A 14,059-nucleotide genomic window follows, 5' to 3' on the forward strand; every position below is an offset into this window, starting at 1 on the left:
CACAGAGGACCCCCACCTACCACTTCACCTGGAAAGCCTGTTCCCTGTGATCGGGACGTTGAGGAGCAGTGCTCTACCCCGTCACACCTCACTTGCTGCTTATGGCCAGCAAGGAGCAGGCTTACCGGATCAAGACACAGAGCTGTAGACAGTGCCACTTACTGAGACTACAGAGACCACCAGGATGGGGATGCAGGCCATAAAAATCTTCCCAAGGCTGAGCTGTCCTCGGCAGGTTATGCAATAGCAAAATGGCCTGAAATAATAAGAACACTGCTTATTCAGCCCGTTTCTACTCAACATCCTCTGGTTCTCCATCCAACTAAAGTAGAAAACTATTTCAGCTTTAGAAAGATATTTGATCCAGCACGCCATGAAAGATCACTCCAGTGCTCCATTCAAATTGGCTTGGACATGAGAGATGGCATGTGCTTCAGAAAGAGAGCAAGGGACCATAAACCAGGCAAAATGATAAACAGCAGCTTGTCAAGATGGGGAGATGTGCCTGGTGGGGTTCGGCAGAGATCACTGTTAGACCCGTCTTTTGTCACCTCTTCATTAACGAGCTGGAAAAAGAAGTAAAGAGCAAATAATAGAATTGGCAGACCACGCTATATTAGAAGGTGTTGCCATCACCAGGGAAGGACAGGAACATAAAACAAATTAGGAGACAGGTTAGAAATCAGGGTAGAAAATAAAAAACAGCAGAGAAAAATGTCTGTCCCGACAGATTTACAGAGGGGATCAAAACCATTCAAGCAACCAGAAATTCTGCTCTGCAAAGGGCTTTGGTATTTCAGATTTGTAGGCACTGTTAAACAAAACCCAAAACTATCCCCAGAAGAAACTGAGCGCCCATGGTTCCATGTGTCAGACAATAATTAACTGCTTGCTGGGTTTGTTTCTGTCTGAAAAGGAAACTCTGGAAAAGTCAGAAGTTTGTGAACATTGTAAACAACGGACACCCAAAGATCTGCCCCCGTGGGCACCCCCACAGTCACCCCGTGGGAATCCAGTCCCATTGCTCACTATCCAAAAAGCGCATGGTCTGATTTCATAGCCTCAGACTACATCCAACTTTCACCTCCCAGGCTTTTTTTCTTTCTTTTTTTTTTTTTGGTTAACCTCAGCAGCCCTTTTCCCTTTAACACAAGTTACATAAACACTCAGTTCCCAGAACCACTGATGTAAGAAAATATTCTCATAAGAGCCCCTAGCATCCCTCTCCAGTCAGCAGCACAGGAAGCTTCAAGGAGCCAAGCGATGTATTCACGCACCCAGAATAATTCTCAAAAGTTCTTAAGCAGACTCTGTAACTGCATGCAAAAACAGCACTGCAGGAGCTGGTCAATGAGCATCTGATTGGAAGTGTTGTTTTTAAAGCCACGCTTAAACTCTAACGCCGTGAGGTGCATTGATAGTTCACTCAGGTATCTCCTGCAGTTCATCTGGATGTGGACACAATAGAAAGAACAAGATTTAAACAAAACGGATGCACACACAAACGACCAATAGGAGCGGGAAGGCTGAAGAAATACACAGCTCTGGTATCGTAGTGTGTGCATACATATATTTCTTTTCTTTTAAGTATATATACAAGATAGATATGGAGATGCTCAGAAATCTTTGAAGATGACATGGCGAGTTCTCAGTGTGAAAGATCACCCTCCTCAGAAATGTTTCCCATTCTTCCTTGCTTTCTTCTAGTGGATTGGAGAGACAGCACACTGGACGACAGATGAATGCCCAGCCAGCGCTGGCCCTCTCCCAAGCTTTAAGCTGTTTATAGCCTATTCGATCTCCACTTACAGTCTTGGATCTGCTAATCGAATTACATCTTCTTTCTATAGTCAGACATTTTTTCCCTTTTAAACACCATCTTATCTAATCCGCACCATTTGCATTTTTTGAAGTCTACATGTGGTACAGGAACCCAGTACCGTCAGATTTAATACAGCAAAGAGCTCTTCTCTAAAGCTCAGCATTTTTTTTATTTAAGCATGTGTATGTGTGCTCAAGGTAGGGGGTTATGAAAACTGTTTGGGCTCATGAGGATTTAGAGGAAAATGTGGTGCTAAAGTGCAGCTGAAGTGGAGTTTCTGTGTTTCTGCCACCATGTCTTCCTCTCCACTTCCCAACCCATGGAGCAGAGATCTGCTGCAACCTTTTCCCTCACTGAGGTGGTGGTAGACCACCTGGGGTAGGCATGGCTTGTGTGATGGCACATGGACACCTCTGAGCAAGAAAGGGGCCCATAGCTCAGTCAAGATCCCTAGAACAGGCTTGTAAGACACAACAGCAGTATGGTGAGAAACCCAGATGAGCTCCGCACGTCCCCCAGCATCTGAACATCTCATCCAGCATGCTGGGTACGGAACCAGAGTGATGGCAAGTGGCATGATGGACCATTGAGGAGTACTTTGCTGCTCCTCACTTCTCAGCTGGCTTCTGTTATGCTTGACTGGGAGGACAGCCAGTTTGATTTCCCAAGAGGCTAAAGACTGACAGACTGTCCTTTAGGTCACTGGAAAGGAGGGAGCCTTGCAGGTTGCTGCAACCCACTGCTTCCTGATTTATAAACATTTTTCTCCTTCTAGTGCTTATTCATGCATCGGAGAACATCCCTTTTCCCCTCTGTGCAATTACTGAGCACAAACCTTGGCTTTTAATTGCAAGATTAAAGACCTCATTAAAAAAAAGAAATTCTCAGAGACTTATTAAACAAAGCTTTTAGGAGGGGACCATGATCCTACTTGCAAAGACCTACCACACAGACCCTTTTAACTTGGCATATCAAACTGGGCACACTTTTGCTCTCATTCTCCAAAGGGTCCTTCCTTCATGCCTGAAATTTCTGTTTGAAGTCCATCTCTGCTTTCTCTAGATCATAGCCACTGGTGCGGAGACATAGGTGAAGGCTGCACATTCTCTCCAGACCACCTCTGAACCCTGGTGAAAAGCAATTATGTCACCTCAGCTGCTTCGGCCAGCCCGCCTCTCAGCTATGGTAGATAGCAACTATGAGACAGAGGTGTTCCATCCAGGAGTCACACAGCATCCTTTGAAAGAATCACCAAAAACTGCATCAGAAAGCAATTTTCTCCTGTTTAGTCCTGGCATGTCTAGACTAGGGCCATCTTCTGTGCTAGACCTCATCCTGCAGAGTTTAAATTAGGAGTAGTGGCTCCACAGCTTTTACCTCTTGGAGCTACCCTGAACAGAGAATCCCAGCCACCTCCTGCCACGTCTCTCTGAGCCGTCAGCAAATTAGTCAGGATGAGGTCAAAATACACATCTGTATCTGCTCAGGGTTATTTTACCCAAATCAACAAACACAATAAGGGGAAAAACCCCCACACATACAACTTACCCACAAACTCATTCACTCCTCCCCTACCACTGCTCAAATAATGACATCCCAAAGACATCACAGTCTTCTCCTGCTAGACCAGCTGAGTCCCACAGCGATAATGGACAGGTGTCCTCCTTCTCCTGGGAGAGCTGATTCTGCACTTCAATTAAAGTAGATTTTGGTAGACTTGAAGCCAACAGGCTTCACAATTACTCCCTTTTTCTTTCTGTGTGTGTTTGGTCACTGAGTCTTGTTTCTCTCTGCAGGGGAGTCTGCTCACTAAACCTTCTCGCTTATTTAAAACTCAGCAGCCTCAGCCCACCACCATTTTGCCACCTGACACCAAAAACCTGGAGACCTTGAGTCATTAAAAGCAAGATGCGATTAGCACTGATGCTGGCTGGCTCACTCCCTCCTATTCTGTGCCCATGTCTGAAGCTCCTTCCTTTGTGAGCTCTAATGCGTGTTTAATGTGCAACTTAATTATTTGATTACAATGCCGTAATTATGTAATTGTAATGTATTGTGCAAGTTGGCTGGAAGGAGACGGGAGACATTTGCTGAGTGACGTGGAATAAACAGAATAACAACAACATCAAGGAAACAGAATAAATCTAATGAGATGATAATTTGGAGGAATAGTTAAGAAAATGGGCACTTTGGAAAATGAAAAGTAGCTGGACTCTTTCTTTATCTTTTTAATTAATTTATTCTTCCCTCCCGCCCCTTTGTGATCAGAGAGAAATTTCCTTCTCATTGCCAAAGTGCAAGCGAGCGTGGCTGTGCTGGAAGAGCATAGCCAGGCAGGCTGTCCTGTCCCTGCCGCGCTCCTCCAACTGTCTCTGCTCCTAGAAGGACAACTGAAGACGTGCCCAGATGGTTCTGAGCTGGCCTTCAAGCAAATGGTAGCACTGTGAACGTGCACACGCTTTACTGGATTACAGGCATATAGGCACAGCTCAGCCGTGACCACGTGCAAGCCAGCGAAGCTGGATAACCTCCCAGTTGCCATGAAAATAGGAGTAGGTGCACAGACTGGTTCATGGCAACTCGTCGCAGAGCAGTAGTAACTGAAATAGCTGGATGAGTCCTCTGGGCCATCTCAGGGTGACACACTTGCTCTCCAACATCCAGACCTTGGATCAGAATGCTCATGTCCATGGACCAAACCCAAAATGAGGGGGACAAACACTGGAAGAATATGATCGAGGTAAGCAATAGACACAGGGAAGCTCACTGCAAGAACTGAAAACCACATCTCGGAGACAGATTTTGGGTTCAGCTTTGAAAACTCTCAGGTTTCTCCTGCTCTCCTTCAAAAGACTTTAACAGCTCCCTTTCTCCCCGCAGCAAGCACGTTCTCAGGGAGACTATGTCAATAAATAAGAGCACCAGGAACCTAGAGAACCAGTTCAGCCTACTCACCCAGCTTCTGGTGAGGTACAATTCACCTGCAGTGTCCCAGGTTTCTGTGGCAAGCCACATGGCAAATATTATAGGGAGACTTCTGAACCATTGCTAATTAATTGATAGCTGGCAGAAGGCTTGTACCAGTAAAGCTTTCCGTAGCAAGGGTTTCTCCAGTCAGAGCTCAGCTCCTGCAGAGCTGGCAGGTAGTCACAAGGCAACGCCAGAAGAGAGATCTGTACCCACGACTCTTGGCCACTGCGCACACAGCACACACGCTGTCAGACTGCTTTACAGGTGACACGTTTATATACAACTGGGGTTACATTCGCAGCTATTCCAGCCAGCAGCCTACTTGCAGAATAGCCTTCCCGAGCCCAACGCTGGTAAAGGTGGGATTCTGACCTGTTTCAAGAGCAAGCTGCGGTCTGATCTTGTCACAGCACAAACTCTAAAGTAAGTAATACTGAAACTGTTCTGCTATTAGCAAAGCAAACAGAGGCAATGGCAACCTACTGCCTATCTATCTGCCAGCTATCCAAATAAGATTAGCCAAGGAGCAAACTGCGTGATACAGCAGTGCTCCCTCACTCAGCCAGCGCCAGCATGAGCAAGTTCTTGTAATGATGCCAGCCACGGAGAGATGGTGAGCTTAACCAAATAATAGATATAAGCAGAATCAATCTGCCAAAAGTCATGTCACTAACCTCTATGTTAAAGACCTGATTTCAGTCCAGGGGGTCTGTTTCTCTCTGGGGTCTTCTAAGGTACATTTACATCGGGGCCAGCTGCCTGCTATACACAACTACAGTATGGTAAAGCTTCACTCCACAGTTTGCCCACGGAAAGAGCTGCAGGAGCTACTGGGAAGCTCCGTCCCTTCCCAGAAACACACATTTTGGAACAAGCCTTCTTTCTGAATATAAGTCAAACACCACAGCCCTGAAAAATTCTGCCATCTTTTAACTTGCGGTGAGACAATGACATATTTTCCAGCAAAAAAAAGAAGTAGTCAGCAGTCTGAGACAATACTTCAGGGTAAAAATATTTGTTTGTTTGGTGGCGTTTACTTTTTAAAGAATGTCATTTGAAGCCAGAATAAAAACATTTATTTTTTAAAATTAGGGGGGAAAAGAGTAAAGATTTGTATGCAGTTTCAGCTTAAAAAAAAAAAAAAAAAAGAGAGAAAAAAAAAAGAAAAAAAAAAGAAAGGAAAAAGCCCCAAACATTTAACGGAATCCTAACTAAGCAGATTTGGCATACCCTACACATTCCATTACGTTACTTTAGAATAAAAATGACAAGAAATCTTTCTGTGCTGAAGATTTCTTGCTGTTTGGCTGACTACAAGGTAAAAGAGACTGCAGACTGGCTCGTGTCACCAAGGATTTCCAGAGCATCCCTCTCAAAAGCAATCAGTGCTATCAACTTTAAAACTTACCCTGATTCCTCTGCCATTCCAGAAGAATTCATTAACATTTTGCTCCTGGAGAAAAAAAAAACAAAAAAAAACCACAAAACAAAACAACACAAAAAAAACCCCAACCCAACAAACAAAACCAAACAAACAAACAAATAAAAAAAGCCCCAAGAAACACCAAGAAAAAAAGAGAGAGAGGTCTTCTACAATTCCTTTCATTGTACCAGAGTATTTGTATGCATTTCTAAGTGTTCAAGAATTATTATTGTGCAAAGGCTTGTCTCACTCTTCAGGGAGATCACACAGACGTTATATATTCAACAGACATGCAATAAACACAATTTAGCACCATCTACTCACCTCTGAATACTCTGGTTCTTGCTTACAGGAAAAGAAAAACAAAACAAAACAAAATTTTAATAATGCATCAGCAATGGTTCTGATTGTTATTAGATTTGCAGATTCACTTGGGGTGGTGTGACAGTCACTGCATATATATACACACACACCAAGCAAGCCACCATCCTGACAGCGATGGACAGATTGATGCGGGAGAGAAGAGCACAGCACTCAACGGGGGACAGGACTGAGCGTGACCTCCCCGCACAGATGATGCCAGGCTGAGGCTGGAAGGCTGCCTGCAGCCTCCCTGCTGAACCCCAGCCCACCCCCCATCTCCCATCACAGCTGCCGCCCATGCTGGCCAACGCAAAGACCAACCTTGGGATGCATGGAGGTTTAGAGACCTGCTTTTTCGAAGCAGCGAGCCTCACACTCATACACTAGCATGATTGCTTACAGTTTCCCTGTAGTGAGGGCTGCAGCCCTCTGTCAGGGAAGGAAATCTGGATTAATGCTGCTAATTAAAGGGGACAGAGAATGTGGTGGTTAGGACCAAACATCTTCTCTTTAGTGGAGAAAATGCATACAGCATGTAACCTAATTAAGCTCATATAACACAATATGAACTACCACCATATGTCTTCATATCCTTCACACCTAACCAGAAACTGCCAAACTCAGCACAGGACCTGTCGCAGGATTTGGACGAGGCCTTTATCACACCGGCCATGAGCACTGCTGGAGGATCCACAGGGCAAAGGGACTGAGATCCAATGCAGAAGTTTTAGCTGAAGAGTTAACAGACTGCAGGGCCAGGGAAGACCACCAAGATGATGGGCTCTGGTGCCCTGGAACACAAGAAAGATAGTCTTTCCCATAAGGCTGATTGGGCTGGAGTAGGTCTTTCAGAAAAAGCATCCAACATTGCAGAGGCTCCACGGCCTCTTTTGGGAAATGGTTCTAAACTTTACAGACAAAGCCCATAAAGAAAGTTCTTCCAGAATATTTAAACACCAAGGCATCAGCTCTGGCTAAGGAAGCCTCCCTGACATCAGCACCAGAGCTAGAACACTAGGAGAAGCACCACTGTACTTTTACCACGTTTCCACCGACTTTTCACTGAGTATCTGCTACTGTGCACTGCTTCCTAGCGTCAGAGAGGATATTGTGCAGATGACTCCCTGCTCTCCTATCGCCCTCCGGCAGAAGCTGGGCTCTTGCTTCTGGGTTGCCTTTTCCATTGGTTCTTTGCAACTTAGACTAATGAGACCTCTGTCCTCAGAAAAAAACCCACCCCTCTCTCCTGCTCGTAGACCCCAATCCAGCTGTCTTAGCCCATGCATGGCTACGAAACATTGATCTTTTCCCATTTACTTAGTAATGAAGAGGTTGCTTTCTGGTCCTGACAAGTTGCATCCCATCCTCTTCTCCCTCCTTCCCCACAGCTAGATGAGCCACTTGGCCTCGCCTCTGCCCAACCCACAGGTGAATAATAGAAGACAAAAAAAAAGCCAACGACCAACCCTCTTTCTTATAGAAAACCAGCTTTCCATGTAAGCATTGTAAGCATTAAATATCAATTACACGAGAACCCATGCAGTGCTTTAATTATAGTCATGAAAAATCATCCCATTAATCAAGTTTCTAATCAGCTAGTTTCTCATAATAAGGTGACAACTGTTATTTTATCGATTAACTCTTAACAAACCACCTAGATAAATCAATTCTACATTTTTTTGCATATATCCTGTTTTACAACAGGAAAAATTCTCCCTTTATCAGGGACTTGCCTGAGTGAAAAATAAGCTCCTTGCTGCTTCTTCTTGGCACCCCTGTGCTTCCCTCTGGGGAAGCACCCCCACCAGGGCTTGTTTATCATGGCCAGAAAGTGGGCTCCTTACTCTCTCACCCCCCAGCCCAGCCCAGGCTCCACGGAAAGAGCCCTGTCATCTTTTGGAGCTGTGATTTAGGAGACTGGGTCCACTTCAGATCAAAAAGAGCTGCAAAAATAAAGGGTGACAGAAAGAAACAGAGAGCTTTGCCTTTTGAGAGGACATGAAAAGAGCTCAGCTCACTTAGTCTAGCAAAACAAAAGCCAAGAAGGGACATGGCTGTGGTCTAGAAATACATGGAGAACTGGAGAGGGAAAGGAGGGAGGGAGGAAACAAGGGTGAAAAAGAGCTGTTTCAGTCGAAGAACAAATGAGAACAAAGCAGCTGTGAATTAATATAAGCTGGAGTTTAGAAATACATGCTAAGAGGCTCAGAGCAGAAAGGCTTTCTAACAGGCTTCCCTTGGGAGTCACTGGGCAAAACCTAAACAAGGTTTTTGCATAACTTGAGCTGTGCATGGGAGAGGCGTTACTGCAAGGCATTTGCGATGGTTAGGCATGAACACAGGACTCCAAGGAGCCTGTCCTGTCTTCACAGAGGGTTTTCTGGGATCCGCGTCCAGGCTAGACATGAAGCCACTTGATTAATTACTGCCTCTGCTGACTTCTCCCACCTACTGCTCAGTTCAACACCAATTATTCAGGATCAGCTCATAATAACCTATTGAAGAGGTACAGCTTTTCATTTGCATAAGCAGTTTCAGCCAACACAGTCTGCTGAGACAGAAAATACACACTGAATATTTAGCAAGTCTGACGGCATTTTAAAAGCATGTGATAGTACACAACTGATGACATCATGCATTTCTCATGCTTCCTGAAGCTGAAGACTAATGTGGCACGGAACTTAACCCAAAAGTGATTGAAACAGCGGTAAAAAAAAAAAAAAAAAAAAAAAAAAGAAGTTGCAGAGTGTTTCTAGATTTCGATGCAACTCCCAGAGAACACCCATCTAGTGATATCAAAGTTTATACAGAACTGCAAAACTTTATCCAAAACCCTTGAGCAGGAATAGAGATTAGAGACAGGTATCTCGCTCCACCTCCTTGGGAAGGTGCAACAAGCTAGTGTGTTAAGGTCCAAATTTGGTTTGACCCACAAACCCACTGTCGGATCAAGCCACATATAATCCAGAGCCTGCTGTTCCTGCCTGGTAGGTGGCTGTGTTATAGCTTCAGGAGCTTGCCCAGGTTTCAGAGAGACCTGTTCCTTGCTGGGTTTGTCTACTGAGTACCTGTGAACAGACAGCTTTGCAAACCTATGCATTTTTTGCTGTGGTGACTTCTCCTCCCACAAAATGCTAAAGATCCCTGCAGCTGCGGTGCACCAATATCAGTGGAGGCAAAAGTCCCCACATGCCCTTTCCTCTGTCCCAGTGCTTTTTTCTTGGCTCTTACTCTACGCATCCTACAACTGCTTGAGCAATCACTAGTCCATTAAAGGATGCTACACTGGGGCCTCGCTAGCCCCTAGGAAGGATGGCCAGCAGCACGCATCTGGTTTGACATGATGTGGTGCTACACAATCTCTTTTCAGCTTTTAAACCTTCCAACCCTCTTTTTTCCTTTGGTTCATTTGGTGCTACTGTAACACTACGTATTACCGCAGCATTAGCAGTCACACCGAGGCCAAAAGGGAGCTCAGCTGCACAAATACCCATTTGCCTCTGCTCCATTTCTAGCAGGTGCAGTCTCGCTTCTCTCCCACTTTTACTCCCATCCAACAGCTACGGCAAAAGCATTTACAGCACGAGCAACAAACGGTGACATGGCATGAAGCAGTGCAGAAGAGACCAGAGCTAGCACAGCAGCCGGGAGAGGGAATTGCAGAGCACACTGCCCAGAGCTGCTGTACAAACAGACGGAAGGCCAGCAGAAAGGGTACAGGATGCAAACAGCCTCTGCTGCCTAAGGGACACCCTCACACACCTCCTGACCGCTTTGAGACTGATGTGTCAGACGTGTCTGACAAATCACAGGTATGAAGGAGAGGCACCTGCACTGAACAGCCGCGTCCAATGGGCCTCAGGAAAATCCAGCTGGCGACGGATTTAACACCAGCTCTGATCCTGCTGGCAGCCTGCTCGGCGTTTTGTCAGGGCAGTGCGTGCTAGGGATGCTGGGCACTGACGAGCTCTGCTCAGAGCAAAACCAAGATCAATGGCAGGCTGAGAAATACAACAAATCCCTGCCTGAGTCTCCAGAGTCCCAGTCTGTTCCTGATATCCTCAGATCCATCCTCTCACCTCTGTGTAGGTGCAGTCAGGTCAAGAAAAAGTTTTGTTCCTTGCTGTTTGGACTGATTCTGTCAGAAGGCATGTTCACATCGGAAGAAACCTCTCCATGCTAGTACATGGCCAGGCTGACAGCCCTGGCTTCTTCATTTTATTTTTAACTGATATAAAATAGGAAGTCTTTCCCTGCAAATACCTGTTAGGTTAGAGAGAACAAGCACAGTAAATCTACACCTGGTTTTACTGATGTCCTGCCACATGCTGCAGAGCTTCCCCCTGCACACACATACACACACTGCCACCTTGCACACGCAGCATCTTTTAAAATACTTCACGCGCGCTGGGAGGAAAACCACAAAACCATCCCAGAGCAAATTTTCCCCCAAACAGTGCAAGTGCCCAAGTCTGTAAAGAATAATAAATGGCTCCCCTGTGCCACTTCCACTACCCGCCCTCCCGCAGGAAATCTTGTTCAGCCTCCGAAATGCTTTCACTTGTGTGGCCTGGGACAGCATCCCTCAGCAGGGAATTAAACCGGGGGGGGGGGGGGGGGGGGGGGACACAGGTCCGCAGGCGGGCGCTGGGGAGGACAATAGCGAGCGGGAGGGAAGAGGGCTGCGAAAGCTGCAAACTTTGCCAGGCATCTCTCAGAGCTGGATAAAGGGAGAGTAACGAGCTGGCTGAAAGCGTCAGCGCAGCGAGAGCCGTTTGATTTATTCTCCGCTGCGGCAATTATTTATTCATAAATAAAACAAAAAAAAGGAATGAGACCGGACGCCTGCTCAGAGGTGGCATTTGTGGGAGGAAGGAAAGTACAAGGACCCCACCCAGGGAGGGCTGGCTGACACTTCTTCCCCCACCCGCAATCATAACCTCTGATTTAATTACCTTAATGGCAACAGGGAGGGGGGGGAACAACTGAGGAGGTAAGGAGAGAGAGCAGGCACTTTTCTCAGTCAAAGGCTTCTCCTGATGCCCAGCAGCAGTCTCAGGCTCCGCAGCTAACCGGGCCTGCTGCCCTGGACACCTCCCTGCTCCCCATCCCTTGGGAAAAAGCCACATCCTGACAGTCCCACTGTTCTCCCCCTGCCAGCAGAAAGCCTGGCATGTGCTACACTGCTCAGCCCCGTGCTGCCCGCGGTGCCTCCATCCCTGATGGAGGGATGCTTCCCTCTGCAGCCCCTTCTCAGGGATGCTCCCCAGCCACGCCGGCAAGGGGGACCCCACCGAAGGGGATACTCTTGGTAAGGCCAGACTGGTGAGGACAGGCTTGTATGTCAAAGAATGAATAAAAATGCCTAAGGAAACAAAGAGAGAACAATTAAATGAAACAGCTCGCTACCGCCGAGATCAATGCCATTGAATAATACATTTTCAGGCCAAGCTTTGTGGGTCTCAAAGACAGCCCAAACAGGCTGGAGAGAATTTGGGCAGATGTTCAGTACCGATGAACCCAAGCACAGCCTCCCGACCTGCCAGGTTTTGCACTGGGATCTGAAGACAGCAGGCTTTGGGGAGCGGGTATTTGCCTGCTGGCTCTTTCATGCTCAGGAATCTCATTTTCCAGGATGTCAACAAGGCCAGGAGTGCTAGAAACGTACATTTGCTTTTCAGTGACAGCTGAACTACATGAAATCTGGCTCTGGGGCTCTAGGAAAACACAGCAAATACCATTAAGACTTGCAGTAAAACTACTTTGCTTGGCAACAGAAGGCTTTTCTTACCCACTGCTCCTCCGAGCTCCTTCACTTTCTCTCCCCCATGCCCAGCAGCTTCATCGTTGCTACCAGGAGCCAGTGCTTGGAGCCCGGCCATTGCTCCCAGCATCACGTATGCAAGCAGCTCAGTCTTCTGCCCTAGGAGGAGGAGAGGACAAGGTTCAGCCACACATGGCATGGGGCAGAGGAGCCCCTCTCTGCAAGGTCCCCCCAGCCCTCTGGCACCGCAGAGCCGGGAAGAGGCTTCATCCCAAACCCGGATGATCCTCACTGCGTATTAGCCTGGCTCCATGCTGCTACACAAATGGATCTGTCAAGCATAAGCAGATTTTACCTTCTCAGAGGGGGAAAATGAAGAGGTGGGAAAGGCCTCCTGGGCCAGCAATGCCAGGTCCTCGCTGCCGCAAGTGACACCTTGTGCAAGCCCATATGGATGCTAAGTAAACACCAGCCCAGACTGTTGCACCAGCCCCTCAGCACCCTCCTTGTTCCAGCTGGAACAGCCGTCAGGACAGGCTATTGCATATCCCAGTAGCAAGGAAGAGGTTAACCCATCCCCGCAGCAATGGGCCAGTTAAACCCATTCCCCATCGTGCTCTCCGACACCCTCTGCCCATGCTTGTGTTTTATCGATGCTGCCCCTGGCTCACCAGTTTTTCTAGCTCTGGCCATTATAAAATGTGCAATTTAAAGATTGAACAAGTTTAAATATTAAATGGGGGAAATAAATAATAAATAGAATGAAGAATATTATTTATCCCTAAATCCCAATTACTCACAAAACCAAAAGAGGCAAGGGGAGCCTGTCCGCAGGGCTGTAAAACGCCACAGCAAGCAAGGTACCAGCCTCACCTCCGCTCTGCTGTCACAGAGTCCTCCACAGAACTTGTCAGCAATTAAAACAAGAAACGCTGCATGTGATGAGAGAAGGGTTTTCTCTTCAAAACCATGGAGATGTGAAAAACCCTCACTCCTGAGCCCAAAAACTCCTCTCACCAAAGGCTGCCCCCCAGATCTGGTCCTTGTGCAAGGAGGAGCCAGGCAAGACAGGATCCTCAGCTCTCCACCCACACAAGAACAACCCACACCAGCTAGAGGAGCAGAGGCTTTGTTGCTGTGTCCATAGGATGGCATTGGATTTATTTGAGTCATGGAAGCTGTGACTTTTAGGAAGCCCAGGAGACCTGAGGATGCTCCTGAAAGCAGGCACAGGAGTTATCAGGATCTCCTTCTCTTGGTCCTCTGAGTCCCCCAATCACAACATCTCTCATGATTTCATTGCTGAAGAGGACAGCAAGAATGCCTTACTCCCAAACACCAGTCTCCCTCACATGTGCAGTGAAACACAGTTTTCAGTCCATTTTGAAGCATGGTAGAGAGACAGGAGCACGCAGCCCCTCCTGGACTAGAAGGATATCTCTCAAAAGCTCCTGCAAATGGCTCCACAAACTTTAGTGACAGCATAATTGCACATTATCTCCTACACCTTCACTTTGACGATTTAGGGGACAATACAAAGAGCAAAGAGACTGTAATATTCATATTGACATTTCCCCAAAATGCCTCCTTTCCTGATAAAGCCATTGTCTTATGAATATGGAAAGCTTGCCTGAAGGCTTTGCTTAAATGCATTGCGTTAGTATTTAATCAGAGGAGGTGGAGCGGTAGCGACCCCTACACAACAATGTCCCAGTGC

The sequence above is a fragment of the Falco peregrinus genome, chromosome 12 (assembly GCF_023634155.1).
Source record: "Falco peregrinus isolate bFalPer1 chromosome 12, bFalPer1.pri, whole genome shotgun sequence".
NCBI lineage: Eukaryota > Metazoa > Chordata > Aves > Falconiformes > Falconidae > Falco > Falco peregrinus.